Source organism: Rhinopithecus roxellana, chromosome 1 (genome assembly GCF_007565055.1).
Source record: "Rhinopithecus roxellana isolate Shanxi Qingling chromosome 1, ASM756505v1, whole genome shotgun sequence".
Classification (NCBI taxonomy): domain Eukaryota; kingdom Metazoa; phylum Chordata; class Mammalia; order Primates; family Cercopithecidae; genus Rhinopithecus; species Rhinopithecus roxellana.
Window position 1 is genome coordinate 97,009,357 of NC_044549.1, and position 22,559 is coordinate 97,031,915.

General features: G+C 40.1%; 1 protein-coding gene and 1 pseudogene across 2 annotated transcripts in view; one reads left to right on the plus strand and one right to left on the minus strand.

The window, feature by feature from the left end:
• The window catches only part of LOC104665033, a 41,711-nt pseudogene extending 21,101 nt beyond the window's left edge, over positions 1 to 20,610 (plus strand).
• LOC104665010 (schwannomin-interacting protein 1) overlaps positions 1 to 22,559 on the minus strand; it is a 626,299-nt gene that overhangs the window by 156,064 nt on the left and 447,676 nt on the right. The gene's annotated exons all lie outside the window — the stretch shown is intronic.

Here is a 22,559-nt window from a genome sequence, read left to right on the forward strand (position 1 = left end):
ACCTTGTTTGGGGTTGCCACCTCTGCTGCCCTCTGGGTTTCCTCCCTTGTTCTCCGCACCACATCAGCAAGACTTTGCCATTTTTGGTAACTTGGCTAGACAAGCCAGAAGTTTGATCCCATATGGCCTTTCCTATGTCCTTTAGCAATTCTAATGAGGCCTTGATGGTTACATATTTTAAATAAATGAAAGGATCAAAGCTTATGAAGAAAAGATGAAGGCAGCTTTAAACTTTTCGATTTGTTATTTTTTTCTTTTTTTCTGGAAAGAGCTTAAATAGGCATGCAGTTTGAGAGTAAGGAATCTAGAAATGTCTACTCAGCAATTTTATACTAGCTCTTTATAACTGTAAGACATTCCATAAAAGTTCGGTAAAACTCTAGTATTTCTAAAATCCTGTGAAACTGGTACATCTCAGTGGAGACACAGGGTATTAGAAACTGTGATGTTTGAAAATTACTGCTATAATATCTGAAATCCTTCTTTCCTCTCTCTCCTTTTTTAAGAAGTCCAGAATCTTATGGGCAGAATATATGGTTTTAAGCAAAGCTTGCCCTTGAGCTTTGGATTAGCCTGGGCTCATTCTTCTCTATTTTTATGTTCACATTATTCATTCATTCAACAATAAACATTTACTGAACATCTAATGAGTGTCTGGTACTCTCCAGACACTGGAGATTCAAAGAAAAGGCCATGATACCAATACCTCTCTTCAGGGAGTTGAAGAGCTAGTGGAGGGAAAGGGATATTCAAAGAGAAAAGGAAATACAGTGTTAGGAAGGGGGAGTTAGGTGAAGTGAACGGCTTGGTTTGGTTTGCAAGAGGCTTTAGGGGAGTGTTGAAGATCTTGAGCCAAATTATAAATCCACTCAGAGCAAATCAGGGTCTGAAAAAACTTGATTGAACTCCTTATTTCTGAAGCCCAAGAAGGTGACCTGGTCTAAATGTGTGTGCCTAATTAATAGCTAAGATAGGATACCTTAATACAAAGTATTTGGTCTTTCCCCTCCCACCCAAATATACAATTCTGGTTTCCTCCCTTTTTTGGCTACACAACGAAGTGGCCTGTCTCTCTTAAGGGCATACCTATGGACCGGAGATGAAGGCAGAGATTCCTTTTTATAGTAAAGTAAGACCACTTGCTTTTTTAATTCTTGGAATCTTGGCTTACGTAGCTTGTATGATGGATTTAAAGATTTCATTGGATTTTTTGGGGGTAGGGGGATGACCCTATCTTCTTTCTGTCTCTCTTCTCCAGTTTGATCCAGAAACTGGAAGACAGGCTATGGGTTGGCAAGCACCTGCTTCCCTCAGTTTAGCTGGAAGCTGTGGTCTCTTGTTCCACCTGCCCAGCACCCATTCTCCAGTGTTCCTGAGGTGACTCTCCTCTCAGGACACGACAATCTTTTGGGGAAGACCCTCATCCTGACTGCAGAGGCACCTACCACTCAGTAGAACCATTCACCAGTGTGGGGATGGCCTGCAGCCAGCTTCTCCCCTCTCTTTTCTTGCCACCCACTTCAGCTCAGCCTGGGGACAGGATGCTCCTCCCTTCAAATGAGAATTGAGTTGTTCTCCAAGTGAACTGACAAGTTTCCACATTGCTGCTTTGTGAATCTCTGCATTTGCAGAGACACACTGAGGTCAGTATGGGGGCTACTTGCTGTGGAGGTGCAGAAAGAAGAGTTGGCTATGAGGAGAGACAAGAGGACAACAGTAAGAATTTTCTAAAGTCTTGGAAGCTAAGGTGCCTTTGTCAGGGAGGAGCCAATGCACCTGGAAACTATTTGTGAGGCTTTAATGCCTAAGTAAAATTAGTACTGAAATGCCTGAATCTCTGCAAGCGATTCTGATGTTCAATGTTACTCTTTCAACAGAATAAATGTAGACTTGGTCCCAGTTATTCATGTAATTAGACACCGATTTAGTAAAATGATATATGTAGGCTAATTCATATTGACCCTCAGAGAAAAAAATCACCTATTGTTATTCAAGAAGCACAAGTAATTTTATCTCTTTTTACAAGCCCAAATCAAATAGATTACCTTTCTGAGCAATGAACAACTTGAAATGCAGATAGATATGCAAGGTTAAAGAGCAAGAGGATAAGGACTTGCATTTGAAAGAGCAAGGTCTTCTGTAATTTGGTGCCACAAAATTCTCTTCAATGAATGTAGAGGAAACCGGGGGGGTTCTGAAACTGAAAAAAATCTCTCAAGGAAAAAGAAAAAGATAACATACAGGTGTCACGGGAAACAGCATTTTATATGTATTTAGCAGCCTTCCTCTTGAAGGAAAAACACTTCTCAAAACCTTCACCAATACTCCTCTTGTCCAGGACACCGTCATCTCTGTTGTGGACACTGAAAGAGCTTCCTAGTGAATGTCCCTCTTTCACCTTTGTCCCTTACAATTCACTCTCCACTCAGTAGCCAAAGTGATCTTTGAAAGATTGTCTTTTAAAGCTTGCAACTCTCCAATAGCTTCCCACTGTACTTAGAATAAAATTCAAACTTCTTAGCCTGGCTTTAAAGGCTCTTTAGGATTTCTCAATAGAGACATTTTTTTCAGGACAATATGAGCAAGACAAATCTTGTGTGAATCTATCAAGAGCAGTGCAAGATGTTTATCATCCATGGTCCTTGCCCACTAGAAGCCAATAGTGTCCTGCCCTCAACTCTAGCATTGTATATGCAAATTGCCACCTGAGCATCTTCAAACATCCTCTAGGCAGAAATAGAGAGGTTGCAGCACCCCCAGCTGAAACCCCCTACTAGCCTATGCAATCTGGCGCCTACCAACTTTTAACATCAGAATCTTCGCATTGGCTATTTTCTCTGCCTCGAATGCTTCTTTCCCAGACCGACCCATGTTTGGCTTCTTTTCCATATTCGATCTTACCTCCTCAGTCAGGCCTTCCCTGACCACCTATAAAATAGCAAAATACACGCACACTTGGGCACACAAATACACACAAAGTTTCTCTCCCTCACTGAACACGCTTTATCACTATTTACAATTTCCTTCTTTGTTTACTCATTTATTGTCTCTCTCTTGCCTCTCTAGAATGTAAGTTCCATGAGAACAATATATTTTGTTTATTGTTATATCCCCAGTGCCTGGGGATACATTTTTGTAAATATTTGTTGATCAAATAAAATAGATGCCATTACGTTATATGCCATTTAATCACATTTATAATAAATGTTAGGATGCAGCAGAAAAACATTATTTAATTCATTGTTCATATAAAGTACTGAGACACTAAAAATATCAAGTCCCACAGTGAATATGAACATGGAGAGAGAAACAAAACTAGAAATGTCATTACCTTCTTACCAAGTCACACTGGATTATTTCAATATAAGGCAATCCATTAGATAGGTCACATTGAAAGACATAAATATGCAAAGACTATAATTAACATAACTCTCTTGTCCCAGCCACTTTAGGACAACATGCTTATGTTGGTTACTATCTATATACCAGTTGCATTTCTTTTTTTTTTTTGAAATTTAAAGAAAAAATTTATTGAAGATCTGAAAAACAATTCCTAAAAGATTGACTTTTCCAGAAAACTAGCTACACAATGCATTGTGTCAATTGTGTTAAAATGTGCATTAGACACAAATACAAAAACCATGACTATTTCATTTCACTTTATAGTTTATTACACCTTCTCAAATATAGGCTCAAAAATTTCACCTTTCAGAGAAAGGAAGAGACAAGGAAATAAATTTACTGTTTCCTCTGGAACAAACTTAAATACATGTCTTTCAACTGATTCTAGATCCTAACCAAATTGAACAAGGAAAGCATCATGTGGGGACGGCAAACACAACACATACCCACTGCCGCTCTCCACTCCCACTCCCGTGCAGTTTGGCTTAGCAGTTCTAGAGCTCTCTCCCACTGAGCACCCATCCCACCTGGGACTCCTCAATCCAGTGCTCCAGGAAGCTGCTGCCAATGAACTGGAGTTGACAGATAAGTTAAAAATCTATCTGCCAGCCCTGGAATCATGGAAAGAGCAAACACTGTTCACATCAATCTGAGTATGATATCTTCTCTTTCTCACTTGTGAGATCTTGGTTACTTAACCTCTTTCTGTTTAATGATACCAAATGTGTATTTGAAATAATATATGTCTTTAGCACAGTGCCTGTTACAATTAGAATTCAATAATAGTAGCACATAACTGTGGTGAGATGGCTGTACTTCACCTCCAAAAATAGAAGAAGTATTATATAGAAAGGCGAGAGTAAGTGCAAGTTACTGGGAACACTAGAGTGAGATTTACTATTGGACTAGAGGAGCAGTTCCCAAAGTGTAGCCTCAGACCACCTATAAACTTGCTAGAAATTGCAAACATTCAGGCCCGAGCCGAGACCTACAGATCAGAGACTCTGGGGATAGAGCCTGGCAATCTGTGTTTTAACAAACCTTCCAGGTAATTCTGATGTATGCTTTCTAGTTTGGGAGACACTGCACCAGAGGGGCAAGCAGGAGTGGAGAACAGAAGTTATGAAGTCAGGGGAGAAGGATGTCTACTCACCTGATGATTAATCAGGCCTAAAACAAGGAAGTGCTGCCCCTCACAGCACTCCCCACTTTAGTGGAAATTTCCCATAGACAGGATATCAATTTGCCATAAACACAAAGGACAGAGCCAGAGCACACTAAAAGAATATGGGCTTCAGCCAGGCGTGGTAATCCCAGCACTTTGGGAGGCCGAGGTGGGCAGATTATGAGGTCAGGAGATCGAGACCATCCTGGCTAACATGGTGAAACCCTGTCTCTACTAAAAATACAAAAAATTAGCTGGGCACAGTGGCGGACACCTGTAGTCCCAGCTACTTGGGAGGCTGAGGCAGGAGAATGATGTGAACCTGGGAGGCGGTGCTTGCAGTGAGCCGAGATCGCGCCACTACACTCCAGCCTCAGCGACAGAGGGAGACACCGTCTCAAAAAAAAAAAAGAGAAAAAAATGAATATGGGCTTGTATTACAAGGGTAGGTGTGGGGAGAACGTCCCCAGTGCAGCCCTGGTGCAGTCATGCAATAGACTGAACTTCAGTCTCTCTCCCTTGGAAGGGTAGGTAGCCGTGGTTCCTGATTGTTTCAAGTGCGGCTTTGACTGAAGGCAAGAAGCTGGCATAGACTTCTTCAAGCTTCCCCAGTTTGGTGGTTTCATGAATGAATTATATCTGAAAAGTTTAAGGAGAATAGTTGGGGAGTTGGGGAAGAAGGGAGTCAAAGATGGATCGAGACATTCAACTTCACTCGGATCTCTCATTTCCATCTGTTTAATGCTTTCCCCCATTCTAACTCCTGCCAGTGTACCAGACACAGAAATACTTGCCTTGGGGTAAAAAGTTAAAAAATGTTTTTAAGGAGCACAGCCAATCCAAAACTCTTTGAGAACCAGCAACTTTTAAGCCACATCTGCATTTGTAGGCTGTTTCCACAGTTAACCCCTGTAGCAGGTCGATGGTTGCCTCAGCATCTACTTCTTTTTGATTCCACCTAATTAGAAACATAACTTACATTTTTATTAAAAATTGAATTTACACATCCTTAGAAACATATCCATACTTGCAGATTGTCTAACGCATGTAGACAAGATCTGGGGCCATTACCTTATTATTAAGGTACAAGACTTTGTTAGAGACTATTAGGCATTCAGATCCAACATAATTACTGAGCACCTGTCCTGGCACATTTCATGCTTTCCCTGAACCACGTGCATAGGTATTATTATCATTCTCATTATGCAGGCCATAGATCGAGGCTCAGACACATGTAGGAACTAGCCCAGAGTTTCAAAGCTCTTAAAGGAGGACAAGTGTGGACTCTCAACACCAGTCTCCTGACAGAGGCGGTGTTAATCCACGACTAGAAGATAGGCTGTGTGTGTGACCTGTTCTTAGTTTAGTTAAAAATGGCATACTCAGTTCCCAGTTTATGTACATGCTGGGATGTATACTTCCAATGGAATGTTTCCGCTGCTGAAATTTGTCCTAAACTGGTGAGAGAATTTTTTTGGGTCATACACAGACTCATTGCAAGTAAGGCAAGCCTACTCTTAAAGTGACCTAAACAATGAAAATGCTGAAGTAAGGATAATCATGTTCTTAAAGACCCCTGTGTGAATAGGCTAGGAGTTTTTATAGAAAAGTAGCAATTGGGGCCAGGCATGGTGGCTCACGTCTGTAATCCCAGAACTTTGGGAGGCTGAGGTGGGCAGATCACTTGAGGTCAGGAGTTCAAGACCAGCCTGGCCAACATGGTAAAATCCCCATCTCTACAAAAATACAAAAATTAGCCAGGCATGATGGTGGGTGCCAGCTACTTGTGAGACTGAGGCAGGAGAATCACTTGAACCCGGAAGGCAGAGGTTGCAGTGAGCTGAGATCACGCCACTGCACTCCAGCCTGGGTGACAGAGCAAGGCTCTGCTAAAAAAAAAAAAAAAAAAAAGTAGCAATTTTTGAAATACTTCTAAGAGGTGCCTTATAAGAACCAAAAAAGTTCCTTTTAAAATACTTTTTTAGCTTATTATTGGAATAGACCACCTTTATAGAGATTCTAAGATAACTTACTATTCTTCTTTAAGAATATGGAGTAATTTTATATTAAAAGAAAACAATCAACAATTCTTCACGTCTCTGAACACAAAATAAGTGGAAGTGGGTTTGCTTAAGAAGAGCTTCCAAACAGTGAGGTGGTTGATGAGTAGGAATGGGTTTCCCAGTGAGTTGGGCATCCTTCTATGAAGGGAATGGACACAGAGGATGAAATAACTGTAGTTCTAAAGCTGAGCTACAGAGCTGGTTTCCATTTTCAAAACTTATTTCCTCTGCCAAGGAACAGTATAGTTTCCCAGGCAATAGAAAAAGAAAAAGGGGCCGGGCGCGGTGGCTCAAGCCTGTAATCCCAGTACTTTGGGAGGCCGAGACGGGCGGATCTCGAGGTCAGGAGATCGAGACCATCCTGGCTAACACGGTGAAACCCCGTCTCTACTAAAAAAATACAAAAAATTAGCCGGGCGAGATGGCGGGCGCCTGTAGTCCCAGCTACTCGGGAGGCTGAGGCGAGAGAATGGCGTAAACCCGGAAGGCGGAGCTTGCAGTGAGCTGAGATCCGGCCACTGCACTCCAGCCTGGGCGACAGAGCGAGACTCCGTCTCAAAAAAAAAAAAAAGAAAAAGAAAAAAAAAGAAAAAGGGGGAAAAAAAAAGGAGAAACAGCATTTATGGAGCCTATGCTGAGTTCTGGGGTCTTCTGATCCTAATTAACATTCATTCTCTTTACAAATAAGAAAGCTAAAGTTTAGACTGGCTGAGTAATTTGCCTATGGTTATGGAAATAAATGAAGAAACTAGAAATATAACTCAGATCTGCTCAATTCTAGGTCAGAAACTGAGGCACAGATAAAGTAAGCGGCCTGTGTGAAGTTGTAAGATCCATATGTGACTGAGGGCCACGAGAGTCATTGTGTGAAATGTTTGGGAAGACACATCTTTTTTTTCCTTTGAAATGCCTTGATTTATCTTACAAGAGATAACAGTATGGGCTGGGCGTGGTGGCTCACGCCTGTAATCACAGCACTTTGGGAGGCCAACGCGGCAGATCAGGAATTCGAGACCAGTCTGACCAACATGGTAAAACCCCGTCTCCACTAAAAATACAAAAATTAGCTGAGTATCATGACGCATGCCTGTAATCCCAGCAATTCGGGAGGCTGAGGCAGGAGAATCGCTTGAACCCGGGAGGCGGAGGTTGAAGTGAGCCGAGATCGCGCCACTGCACTCCAGCCTGGGCGACAGAGCAAGACTCCCTCTCAAAAAAAAAAAAAAAAAAAAAAAAAAAAAAAAAAAACGGAAATAATAATAATAACAATAACAGTATGGTACTTTTAGAGATTTTTCAGCTTTAAGGACAGAATTTTGTTTTTCTCAGTGGCATCTATATTTGAAAGCAATGTATTTGACACTGCTTTCTGGATTTAGCTTGGTACAAAATGAAGCAAAACTATACCCATGCACTCTGCTCTCTTCCACATTGTGAATGCAGAAGTTAACTTTTTGCTTGGGACACCAATGTTTCTGAATGAGAAAGGTCCAAAGTAAAGCCCTTTGTGATTTTAAAGTCAAGAACAGATCTTTCTTTTCAGTAATCAATAATCACCACTTTGCCCATCCATCAGAAGTCAGAGAAGAGAGGAACCCTTACACTAACAAATCCCTCTTGATAAACAAAATCTTTTTTCATGAACATTCTCTCTTTAGAAAGCACTAACAAGTGGATAGAACACTTGTTAGTTAATAATAAGAAGAATTCTTCAGTGAATACTCAGATGAATGAATATTCTTAAAAGGCATGCAGTATGTAAGGAATTTTAATCCAGCCTTCTTGTTCACTCCCCCACACAACAACTGTAGAGAAACCACTGCCTCTGAATGATGAATGGACCTAGACTCAACTAGGAGGTAAGAGGACCCCAAGCCCTGTAATTTAGCATCTCTCCTTTTAAATTCCTGGGTGGACTCCTTTTTTGGCTGTAGGCTCAGTTAAACGGCTTTGGATATTATGTAAAATGACCATCAAGTGTTTCTCCTTCTATACCACACCCATCTCTTTTCAAGCTCTCAATAAAATCCCAACCCCAGCTGTATATACATCTCAATCTTAGACAGAAACACACTTCTGCTAGCAAATCTTTAGCTCTTAAAAAGTTTTATTACCTAATTTCAAATTAATATTGTATAAGGCTCTGGACCATGGAAGAAAAAAAATCAAGAAACTGAATTAGTAAATGACGGAGCAGTAATTAGCTTAAATGAGATTTCTTCCAGCCCTTTGCTGGAAGAAGGATGACACAGAAAATCTGAGCTTAGAAAATCCTTCTTCTCTGCACGTGGTACTATGAGGATGCCAGAGATGCATTTCCACAATCATAGTCTTGTTTATTTATTTAGTCTCCTACTGCAGTACTTCACACACGCACCCCCACCTTCTGCTCTGTGGCAGCCAAACCCTAATGGCTAACAAGCCAGGCTGCATAAAGGGTTAAGGCTGCAGCCTTCCAGGCGTATAGACATTCCAAACACTGGCATGTAACTTTCTCCTCTGCAGTCAGTCCTGTAGCTTGAGCTCCTGGAAAGCCTTCAGCACTTGCAGAAGCAGTATTTCCTACCAGCTATGTTTGGTTTTAACTTGCAGTTCACCAGGTTATATAGCTCAAGAGTCTAAACTTATCCCTCCACGGTCTTATCTAGCATTTGTCCCTCTTCCCGTGCTGAATTTGTTTCCCCTGCCCTGGAAATGCCTCAGGGCCTTCTGTAACCTTGCTGCCTTCTCCCCACAGGAAGTTAGATACATCCTCACTGGCTGCATTACTGCACATTTCCCTTGTAACCTTGTTTTTTCCTTCAACTCAAACTTCTCCAAACAGCACCATCTCTGCTGACCCTGAAATTCTCTAGTCCTTTCATACCAATATTTCTAACCCGCCATGAGAACGATTATAGAGGGCAAACTGGGTAGAGAAGGTTTGGGAACTCACCTGCACAGCAGCAAGGATCAGACACAGGATGGGGCTGCCCACAAACTTCCCAGGGACTGTCTGCAGCCAAGTCTCTTGGCCTTAAAGGGACAGGGCGCTTTTCACCATATAAGGAAGACAATTTCACTTGACTGCTTTAGAACCTGTTTGGGCAAAGCAGCTCCTTCTCTTGACATTGCCTGCCAGGCTTCAGCCTTTTGACGAAATTTGGAGCCTGACAATTCACAAGGATCTGCACATAGTAGGCAATTTAATAATTCCTAAATAAGGGGCCAGGCATGGTGGCTCATGCCTGTAATCCCAGCACTTTGGAAGGCCGAGGCAGGTGGATCACCCGAGCTCAGGAGTTCGAGACCAGCCTGGCCAACATGTGAAACCCAGTACCCAGTCTCTACTAAAAATACAAAAATTAGCCAGGTGTGTTGGCGGCCTTCCAGCTACTCAGGAGGCTGAGGCAGGAGAATGCTTGAACCCAGAGGCAGAGGTTGCAATGAGCCAAGATCATGCCATTGCACTCCAGCCAGGGCAGCAGAAAAAAAAAAAAGAAAAAAGTCCTGGATAAGGCACAGGAAAGATATTTGGTGGGCTATTTTTAAAGGCCAGAAAACCCTTTATGTGGGGCTTATTCTCTTACAAAAAGGGTTTCTAGCAACTGTGAAGTCTTCCTCAATTATATGAAAGGGCTTCTGCTTCTATTTCAGGTTTGGCTTCCTTGAAACAAATGATCTTGCTCACCTCAAAGAGGAACGGCAGTTTGCCCCCTTCCTCCTGACTCCGAGACAAAAAGAGAAGACTGAAGAGTGGTAAAGCCTGTAGTGTGAGATTCGGATTGTAGCACTGCAGGCTGAAAACAGCGAAGTGGAGATGATTTTGCTCTTTCCGTGGGTAGAGCACCCTTCCGAAAGCGATAAACACGCACAGTCCTCAATGGAGGCCCTCTACCAGCCTTGTCCACTCCTGAGCACACCTCTTGGACTCCCTTGGCTAAAGCCCACAGCTGAAGTTTGAGGGTTCCTTTTACCTTTCCAGCTGGCAGGGAAGAGGACATGCTTTAGCAACATCAAACATTTTCTACTTATAATATTCAATGCAAAGCTGTCCTGTTGATTTGGGGGTGGATTAAAAGTGATTATAAAATGTTAGATTCTAAGAAGACAGTAGAGCCTAATTTGGTCATCACTTGTGTGGTAACATACTTCTTTCTTTGCTGCCAACTGGATGTTGTCTTTGAAAATGCTTTGATGTCTGCCAGGTGGCTCCAGCCAGCACCTACTCTTTTTTGCTTAGCTTACTATGCCTGATATCCAGTGTCTGAATCACAGATTTGGGATCTTTTAAAAACGGAATTTGGCACTTGATTATAGAGTCTCATACTATCTTCACATCTTACTTTCTTGCATAAATTTTGAGTTTCAAGGAAAAAGACCACTCCATATTCCTCCATACTCTGATTAACACCCAGCATGGAATAAGCATGTAGTAGACTGGGAAATCCTCGTTGGATTTAATCAACTGAATAGAACCCTGGGTTTTTGTATGATGTCTAGATAGTTTTATGAATAAAGTAGGTGTTTACCAAATAATTATTTAGTAAATGGCTAACCCATCCCAGCCTCACTGGGAAAGAGAGGGAAAGGGGAGCTCCTCTTCATTTTGCTGTGGTCAAATAAATACATCATTTCTTTGCTTTACTCTCTCTTTTATATCAACTAGTAATTTTCATGTCATTAAATTTTCTTTAAGGGAAGAGGTCAAAGGAATATGTTTAAAAGGTAATTATTGTGATTACTCTTTGATCCAGCAATCTGATTTCTAGGAATTTAATCTAATGAAATAATTAAACAGAGGCAAAACATTATGTTAATAGAGCCACTCATTGCATTACTATCTATAACAGCCATAACAAGAAATTACTTAAAGGCTCTAAGGTTGTTTCATACAGCAATAATAATAGTTCATGCTGATTGATTGCTCATCATGTATCAGGCACTGCTCTAAAAGCTTTATGCAGATTAACCCACTTAATCTGTAATCTCACTTAATCTGTCTCAATTCTCATGACAAAGCTATGAGGTAAAAATGGTCATCATCCTCATTTTACAGGCCGGAAGACTAAGGCACAGAGGTTAAACAATTCCCATTTAGATTGAGGTATTTTGGCACCAGCACTTACAGTCTTAGCATCATTCTTTGCTCTCATTAGGACTTCCTGAACATTATAATAGGCACTAGGAACAGACAGATTTATGAAAAAGAAAGGACTCAACTTCATATAGTCATTAAATATAACAATTATGAAAACTATGTACAGATGAAGAAACATCCTAATTTATATGGACATACATATTTATAGGTATATTATGATGCCATTTATTTTATATAGATAGATATAGTGTAGATATAAATTGTGACCCTTTTATTTAACAACATATCTTGGATATTATTCCATATCCAGGCCTACAGATCTCCTTTACTTTTTAAATGGCAGATACAAGGCTGTCTTCTGGGAATATACTGTAATTTAACCAATGTCCTATTGATGTACGTTCAGACTGTTTCTAGTCTATTGCAGCTTAAGTAATTGTGTAATGAATATCTTTATTTGCCATATGTGATTTCAACAATAGCCAAAAAATGTTATTTTTATTGGTATTACATTCAGTTAATAATTTGATGTTCGGAAAGTTGACTTCTTTATGATATTGAGTCTTTTTATCTAAACATGGGGAATGCCATTTCATTTTATCAAGATTCAGTTACATATATTCTGCATGTGTATTGTTATTTTTATTCTAATGTATTTTATTATTCTAGAAGCTATTTTAAATGGGAACTTTTTCATTATGTTTTCTAACTTGTTTTTGTACAGAAAAGTTATTGATTATTGCATTTAATAACCAGCTTTTGTACTGGATTATCTTATTGTTTCCAATAATTTTCTATGTGACTCTCTTTTAGCTATGCGATTATATCATCTGTAAATAATGATCACTTTGGCTCATCCTTTTCATTGTTTTATACATTTATTTCCTGTTATTTAATTGGGTAGTACTTAAACAATATTAATGAAATACGTTAAACAATGTCACCATTTCCTCACATTATTGGGAAGGCTTTTTGTATTTCATCATTAAACAACATGCTGCCTTGGAAAAAATAGGTAATTTTTTTACCACTACCACAATATTATAAAGAAAGTTTTACCTGGAACACATCTATTTTCTTTTCTTTTCTTTTTTCTTTTTTTTAGATGGAGTCTCACCTGTCTCCTAAGCTGGAGTGCAGTGGTATGATCTCAGCTCACTGCAAGCTCTGCCTCCCAGGTTCAAGTGATTCTCCTGCCTCAGCCTCCCAGGTAGCTGGGACTACAGGGGTGCACCACCATGCCCAGATGATTTTATACTTTTAGTAGAGATGGGGTTTCACTATGTTGGCCAGGCCCAGATGATTTTATACTTTTAGTAGAGATGGGGTTTCACTATGTTGGCCAGGCCCAGATGATTTTATACTTTTAGTAGAGATGGGGTTTCACTATGTTGGCCAGGCTGGTCTTGACCTCCTGACCTCAGGTGATCTGCCTGCCTTGGCCTCCCAAAGTGGTGGTATTACAGGCATGAGCCACTGCGCCTGGCCAGAACACATCTATTTTTAATGACTAAACCTGATAGCTCCAAAACCCCCTGGCCCAACAGACACGAATAACTCTGCTTCTAACTGTCCCCCACTATTTCTCCAGGGATCCAGGGCCTCTCAGAGTTCACCTGAGCTTTCCCAAGGCATGTTTGTTCTCTCTACCCTGCTGTTACTACTGCAAGTGACTTTCACAAGATGCTTCTGAGCCTAGCATTGCTCTGCTTGTGACCACTGCAGCTAACCCATCCCAGCCTCACTGGGAGACAGAGGGAAAGGGCAGCTCCTCTTCCTTTTGTTTCTCCAACTAATGTGAGACAGATTCTTCCCTTTATCTCATAAGACAGCTGATGCCAGGAACCAATTTAACAAGACATTACTTAGGCATGGAACCAACTTAAGAAGACATTACTGGAAGTTGGCAGTGAGTTGGGGAGAAGTAGTATAGCACACTCTAGACTGGCCTTAGGGTACCCTGTGAAGTTGGTTACCTGCCTCATTCTCCATCCTCCTTCAGATGTCAAGAGAATTTCTGCCTTTTGGAGCTTGGACAATATTGGTTACCTACCCAGAGAGGGGGGAAAGATAATCGCAACATAAATGTAAGGCCAACTTCCTTAGTCTTTATCCCCTGCCTAGGTGTGATCAACTCCCAGAATGATAGTGAAAACGTCCATTTCTTTCTAAGAGGTACTCACCTACCCACCCACTGGCATATGGTCTGTCCCTAAGGCACTAGCAAGTCAATCACAGTAAGCTGACATCATGCAGCTTACATATTTTAAATGTGCCCTGGGGAGCTAACAATGGGCCCAGATTTATTGAAGTTACTCTTAAATTACAGATTGCCTTTTTTTTAAAGACAGGATTTTTAAATTTGATGATGACATGGCTGTGACCAAAAAACAAACAAACAAAAACAACAACAACAACAAAAGTTTTTTGGAGCCTCAAAGAGCAGAACCAGGAATCATCTGGATACCCATTTAGGGGAAGGACTGACCAGTGCATGAGGCAGCCTAGATATACTGAACAGGGGCTTATTAATTTGTTGACTATCATGAAGGCTTTGCTAGCAGCCCTTTGTTTCATATAAAAATATAGGCGTGGAACCAAACATACATTCCCTGTGTGTTGCCCACACTTTACTTTGCTCCCTAGACCCACACTAGCTCAGGAAATCAAAGTTCAACCTAATCACTTCCTCTAGGAAACTTGATTCATCCTATAAGATAACATCCCTCAATCCTCCAAGCCCTTTATTGCTATGCTTAAGCACTTTTTAAAAAAGTGAATAAATATATTAATGAATATTATTGATATTTGGGGCTTCATTTTCCAATCCTTGCGAGTTTATGCACCTTCTTAGGGTGGGAATTTATGCAGTCATTTGACAAGATTTGTTAAAAGTCTATAACATGCTGGGCTCTTCAGAACCCCAGGGATACAGCAGTGGAAAAAAATAGGCAAAATAATGATACTCATGGAGCTTATGTTCTTGTGGGGAGGCAGACCTAAATAAATAAAAACAAAAATGTCAGGTAGTAATAAATTCTGTGATGAAGATAAAATAGGATACATGAAAAAGGTGACTTTTTTCATGTTGATTAGGAAAAAACTTGGAATTCTTGAATTTGAAGCTGCTCACATCTTTCTTTTTAGAAAAGATTCTGCAGCATCTACGAACCAGTTCACCTTGCAAATGACTGGTGTTCAATAAACATTATAGGATGGTTTAAAAAATTTATTTTGGAGCCTGACCAAAGTTTCTTTTTCATGGCTTTAACTACATTAGTTCATAGAGGATTGTTTTTTGATCTCTAAATCAGGTGGTATCCTCAATGGGCTTTTAATGCAAGCTTCCTCTCCTATGTTTCCAGCATATTGCCAATTGCCACTTACACAGGTTACATAAAAGCAAATGCAAAAAATAAAGTGATCTCAAATTCCGGTCAAGAAACACCTGCTAAATAGTTGGCATTATCCTTAGACAATCTTCTCTTCGAGCAATTTTGGAAACTCCCTAGTTGTACTTCTGTAAAGGTTTGCACCTGGGAAATGGCACAGAGGCTTTTATGAGAAATGCTATTATAAGCCTCTCAGTAGAGCTGAGAGACAGGAGAGGCTGCGGGAGCCCTATTTTATAGTACAGTAAGGTTAGCCATTTACTGTTCCCATAGGCTATTTCACTTGCAATAAAGGTCAATGGGCCTTTTTAGGGAGGAGAGCTAGACCCCTGTCTAAAACTGCCATCTTCAGCAGTCAAAAAGACAGCCTGCTTTAGATTCTTCTGGAAAGTGGTAGGATTTTTATTTCACTGGGAGAGTGGTTCAATATGATCAGCTGATAAGCATGGCAATAAGAATTCACAGACTTCAGAGCAGAAGACTTAAACCCTAAGGTAGCTTGACCACAAAGCTAAGCAGGGTGTGTCAGCCTGCGGCTCTGCTTGTCACCTTCATTTATGAACTCTGCCAAAAAATGCAACATTTCTGTACCTGGAATTCTTTGTCCCTAGACTTCCTGAGAGATTGGTGTCCTAAAAGACAGTGGTTTGCAACCTATGGAGCTGCAGATCCAGTACAGCAGAAGTCGTCCTACTAACAGTTGAATGAAATCAAACTGAGTATTTCCTTAAAGACACTGGGCTTCAACATTTTTGTTCAATATTTCCTAAAGGAATTTTGAAAAACTATATAACTTCATTCAGTTTTATGTTATAATCTAAAAGTTTTCATCAAAACTTAAATGGTTGCAAAGGGTGTAATATATGGTCTGCTGTAAATATTGGCTTTCAAAAGTAATACTCAGATTGTTATAATATATCTAATGGAATATAAGTAGTATAGCACCATGACACCCACCATCATCCATTTAGTAAGAGGTAGGAATTTTACATCATTTCTTTGTCCCTTTGAATTCTTATTTCCATTCTTCTACAAAATTTTATTATAATAAAAGATCTTTCTGTGCTTAGGAGTATTTAAATTTTACCTTAGTATAATTACACCTTAGTTTTCTATAATAAATATAAAGTGAAATTACAATTTGTTTCTTTCCTGTGACCTTTGGCTCTGTTAAAAGACAATGCAACTGGATGGAGCCCTCACTGCGATTATTGCCAGCAGTACCTGTGGCAGAGACAGTACTCTGTGCTCACCACACCCTTTTTCTTCTAGAAAGTCCAAGAAGTTTATATTTCGTAGTCTTCCACTGGGAGAATGGGCAGAAATGAAATCTTGTTTCCTATCCTAGGCAGTTAAAAGCGTAGTGAGGCCAGGTGTGGTGGCTCACACCTGTAATCCCAGCATTTTGGGAGGCCGAGGTGGGGGGATCCCTTGAGGCCAGGAGTTCAAGACCTGACCAAGATGATGAAACCCCATCTCTACTAAAAATACAAAAATCAGCTGGGTGTAGTGATGTGCGCCTGTAGTCCCAGCAACTTGGAGGCTGAGGTAGGAGAAAGGAGAATTTCTTGAACCCAGGAGGCAGAGGTTGCAGTGAGCTGAGATCGTGCCACTGCACTCCAGCTGGGGTGACAGAGGGAGATTCTGTCTCAGAAAGAAAGAGAGAGAGAGAGAGAGAGAGGGAGGGAGGGAGGGAGGGAGGGAGGGAGGGAGGGAGGGAGGAAGGAAGGAAGGAAGGAAGGAAGGAAGGAAGGAAGGAAGGAAGGAAGGAAGGAAGGAAGGGTGAATAGAATTTCTCTGTCTCTCTCTCTCTCTCTCATCTTCCCAAGTGGAACTAGAAACTCTGGTGGCAGAGATACAAGATGGAAGCAGAGCTATCTCGGTCACCCTTGGAAGAGAGTCCCCAAGAAGGGCTCCTCATCTGCATCAAACTGTGAGATGAAAAAGCAATCAAGTTTGTTGTGTTAAAGCACTGAAGTTTTAGGTTTACTTATTACAGTTAGGGAGCTTATACTGTCCTGATGATTATGGGGTATACCTGATGAGAACAACATGAATATATTATAACTTTAGACAGGTAATTATTAAGATTAGAAAATCAAACTCTTAAAATGCATCTCAATAAAAACATTGAGAAATCTTGTTTGTGTAGATGGGAATGAAGACAGCTATGGCAATGTCACTCAATTCCCATTGAGTTATATGCACAAGGTGATCTATAAGAAAAAATTTTTAATAATCTGTCAACTGACAACTGAATCGTGTCTTCTTTAAATTTTATTGAAGGCAAAGATTTAGCAACCACTTGACTTGCAAAGGAATTTTTTTTTACCCAGGGATTCGAGTCACTCATTTTCTTGACATCCTCCCCAGTATTTCAAATTACCATTTTTTTGGAGCTCCAGAGTACTTTATATCCCATTGCAAATCACCATAGCAAGATTTTGTGAAATGGGAGAAAACTGCTGGAAAAGGGAGGTGAGTAAAGATTTCTCAGGCAGTCAATTTTATGAACAAGTTATATGCTATTTGAAAATCCATAAATTAATTCCCTAAAAACTATCTATATCAATATACTCTTTGAAAGTCTCTATGAATGCCCTGGGGGAAAAGATGCTGGTTAGGGAAGAGGGAGAGGAGTCAGGAGCTGCAGTGTCTCCTGACCTAATCCTCCTTTGGCTGCAGACCTTCACCCAAACCCTTGGTTCATCTTTCCCTGCACGTCCTCCTAACTCACATTAGCTCCCAGTAAAAAAGGTCCTGATCAGGATTAAAATCTGTAACACATAAGGAGCTATTTTAAATCAATGAGAAAAGTATGATTACTCTAACAAAAAAGATGAGCAAATGATATGAAAAGGCAATCAACAAGAGAAGAAATACAAATGGTCAATCCCTATAGAAAATCTTAAAACTCACTCAGAAATCATAGATATGCAACTTAAGACAACGAAATACCATTTTGTAAATCAAATTGGAAAGAATACATGAACCTCTAGTGGTGGTTAGGAGGAAAATAAACTGGTTCAACTCTTCCAGGTAGCAATTTGGCAATGCGCATCAAAAGTCTTAAAACGTATAAAATTGAGCTAGCAATCCCAATTTTAAGAATTATTCTAACAAATTATGAATATGGAAAATGCAGATTCAGCCTCAAGTTTTATCACAGTGTTTTGGTCACGGTTCTTTTGGTTGTAAGTATTAAGTTGCAAAGTTTCTTTCATTTGAAATGCCTCTCCTCTACTGTTTTTGCTGGGTCTCTTAGTTAAAATTCTTGATTGATGTAGTCTGATTGCTTGCTGAGTGCCAATAGATTAGCCTCATCCTAGCAGCTGTTTGGGAGAAGAGGTGTCTTATGATGTATATGGTTGCTTCTTCCAGGTACTATATGGGGTTAGAGCTGGGTTCTTCATAATAAACAGGAAATGAAATAAACATGGCATATCTAAAATGATGAAGAACAGAACTAATTTAAAATTCTGACCTAGTATGTGAAGCAAACTCTGACATCATGCAATGAGATAGTCATTAAAAATGTTCTTATGGAAGAACACTGACATCATGCAATGAGATAGTCACTAAAAATGTTCTTATAGAAGACTTCTTAATAACATGGGACTAGACTTGTGATACTTTTCTATTTCTAGAGAAAACACAGAAACACTGCAAAAGAGAGTGTAATTTCATTTAAAAATTCTTATATTTGTAAAGAAACAATATACAGCAAAACTGTAGTAATAGAAATATGTGGATGGTGGGACTACCAGCTATTATTAATTTCTTTTCTTTATGAAATCATTATTTTCTAAATTAATTACAGTTAACATGTATAAGTATTTTGATAAGAAAAACAACATTAAGATTCAGCAAGAATTCTTCAATCTCCAAGAGGACTGAAAAGAAACAAAGTGAATCTCAAATTTTGGATGAACTATTAATAATTAGGTTCTTCTTGGGGATTCAGACAACAGGCTGCAAAACACCTACCCAGCTCCTGGAAGCGCTGAGCACACATAGGCTCTGCTCAGCAGCAACAGCAGGTTCCAATTGCTATAGCCAGGGGAGGAAGAGATGCCACAGAGAGGAGTCCCCACATCTGTTCTTCCTGCTCCTCACTTTCCTCCAGGAATTCTAAAGCCCTTCAGCTATATTTTATGATTTCTATATGAAGACATGTAGTTTAGGGCAAAGAAAATTGGACTCAGAAACAGAGGGTTCAAATCTGTTCTGATACTTTATTAGTTAATCATCATGAAGCCACTAAACCTCTTTGAGTCACAGTAAAATGGAGAAAATAATAGGCAACCTGTTTATTCATATGGTTGTTTCAACACTTTAACGAGACAATATGTGAAAGTACTTGAAAAAATGATACGCATACAAGCACACATACATGTTCTCTCTCTCACACACACCCTCTCTATACACACAAATACACATACACACACATGCACACACACAAAAATACTGTATCTCAAATGTATACATTAAACAACTGGGGAAATACAAATTAGAAACCTAAATCCTTGATTAGACCTTGGCTAAACGTAAATGAAATTATAGATCCTGTGGATTTGATGAGATGCCTCGAGAAGAAAATGTCTTGTTGACGCGAATACTTTGAGAAGTGCCAATTATTATTCTCTCTATAAGATAAAAAGAAAGACTTTCTGCTGGTGCCAGGCCGACTCAGAGTCAGAAGAGAATAAGCAGGATTCAGAGGAGGTTCGATTAAAACTGGAAGAGACAAGAGGGTGCAGAACTTGAGGAAGAGGCCCAACAGGCTGAGTGCTGTGGCCCTGCTGGTGGAAGAGAAGGTACAAGAAGAGACCGCTCTAGTGGATGATCCCTTTCAGATGAAAACAGGTGGTATGGTATCCACCACAGTTTCCTAAAGAAACTAAACAAAAGGCACAAAGATAAAATCAGTGAAGAAGAAAATCCTGGGGACACTGTTTTCTGCAGAAACCAACTGAAGGGATGAGGACGCAGACAAAATAAAGTACGTTGAGACAGAGCTGAAGAAGACGAAAGAGATCATGGAAGATGAGGAACAGGAAGTCAAGCTGAAGAACACAGAGGACTGCCTTTATGAACTTCAAGAAAACATTTGTGTTTCCTCAGCAAAGAAGACAGAGGAGATGCTTTCTAGCCAGATGCTGAGTGGCATACCCAAGGTGGACCTCAGCATCAATGCTAAAATAAAAAATAATATCATTTCCATGGAGTATGCCAAGGCCCATCTGGGAAAGAGCAGCAGAACAAGAAGAAAGACAGTGAGACATCCTTCATGCCTACCAACGTGGCTGTGAGTATGTGCTGCACAACCAATTTTTATCATGAGGAGCTCAACAGCCTCATACACAGAAACAAAGAGCCTTGAAAGCAGGTGACAGGGAGAAGACAGAGCCTGAGTGGTCCTTTCCAAATGGCAAGCATCCTGTTAATGAGAAGGCCCCTGACGACTATCACTATGAGAAGTTCAAGAAGATGAACAGGCGGTACTGAGATGTGTAGAATGGAATGTAAATACCAGTTCTTTCTCCCTCCATCCCTTTCACGGAAAAATGCTTCCTGGATAGAAGCATGCTCATTTGCCATTAGACAGTTCCAAAAAAAAGACTCTCTTACTCCTGCTGCTTACCTGCTGGATTTTTCAAGCACTAAATTCGTAACTTTTTGAAATAAAGCAATGCATAGTATTTCCTATTTAAAAGCAAACTCTATTCTTGTGGGCACTAAATCTTGTTTGTAAATGTATTGGCTTTCTCTTAACATTTGTTCTTGGTCAGGAGCAAGCAACTACGTGTCCATGGTATGCTATTAATAATACCCTTTAGACTGTGCTTTTATCATTATATATGCAATCTTGTCTTCTACTTTCACATATTTGAAATGGATTCAGAAATCCATCCTTCATTGTTTACAGTGGGTCTAGCTGACAGCAGAAAAATACTAGAATATCAGAGGAATACTGGTATATTCTAACTTCTACAAAGTTTTTTTATTAAGAAAGAAAAGGCAAAACTATATATATTTTTTATCACTTTTAGAATTATTAAATACAAAATGAATTAAAAAAATAAAAAATAAAGAATGTTTACTTTCTTCTGAAAATAGGAGCTAAATAGGCCGGGTGTGGTGGCTCACACCTGTAATCCCAGCATTTTGGGAGGCTGAGGCAGGCAGATCACCTGAGGTCAGGAGTTCACGACCAGTCTGGCCAACATGGCAAAACCCCATCTCTACTAAAAATACAAAAATTAGCTGGGCTGGCTGGCTGGTGCCTGTAAACCTAGCTACTTGGGAGACTAAGGCGGGAGGATCGCTTGAACCGGGGAGGCAGAGGTTGCAGTGAGCCGAGATGGTGCCACTGCACTCCAGCCTGGGCAGCAGAGTAAGACTCTGCCTCAAAAGGAGAAAAAAGAAAAAAAAGAAAACAAGAGCAAAATAAACAAGAAACATTGCTGAAAGATAAGCTAGGGGACTAAAGTTCTTAATTAAATTTAAATATTTTACTGTAGTGTTTAGAATATAATAAATTATAGCCCCTTTCTTCCAATGTTTACTGAGCAAGGCAACATGTTCTCTAAGTTATTCAATTTTTTTTTTTTTTGAAGATAGGATCTTGCTCTGTCACTCAGACTAGAGTGCAATGGCGCAATCTCGGCTCACTGCAACCTCTGCCTGCTGGGTTCAAGCGATTCTCTCGCTTCATCCTCCCAAGTAGCTGGGACTATAGGAACCTCCCACCACGCTTGGCTAGTTTTTGTATTTTTAGTAGAGACGGGGTTTCGCTATGTTGGCCAGGCTGGCCTCAAACTCCTGACCTCAAGTGATCCACCCACCTCAGCCTCCCAAAGTGTTGGGATTGCAGGCATGAGCCACTGTGCCCACCCAGTTATTCAAATATTAACAATAAATGTGACCATTAAAAACAAAATCTGAGATTGCCACAAAGCTGGTAAAACATCTGTGATATAGAACATTGTATTTGTTTGCTTCGCTATGTGTAGAATATGTTATAAGAAACTCCCTTTGTTCCCAGCTGAATATGAGCTATCTATTTTGGAAAGGCCACCTATTCCTCAGTCACTAAACTCACCAGCCAAATTAAACTCCCACCATACGTACTGGCTAGGTTCTCTTATTAGTCCAACACCTTGGCTCTAGCTTTCTCTGTATAGACCTCCTGAATCAAAGGATGCTTCTAGCAGATTCAACTTCCAACACAGAGAAGTCTGACTTATTTCACATTATGCCAGGTTACATGTGGGCAGTGGGCAGTAAAAGAAGATAAATTAGATTTTACTATATGTTTTTATGCGTTGTTGAAATATTATTTTATCAATAATTTACTATCTTTGTAATAATAAATACCTTTGTAAGTGCTTTGAATATAGCACACTATAGACACTGTTATTCATATATGAACTGGAGTGAGGGGTTGAGGCTTC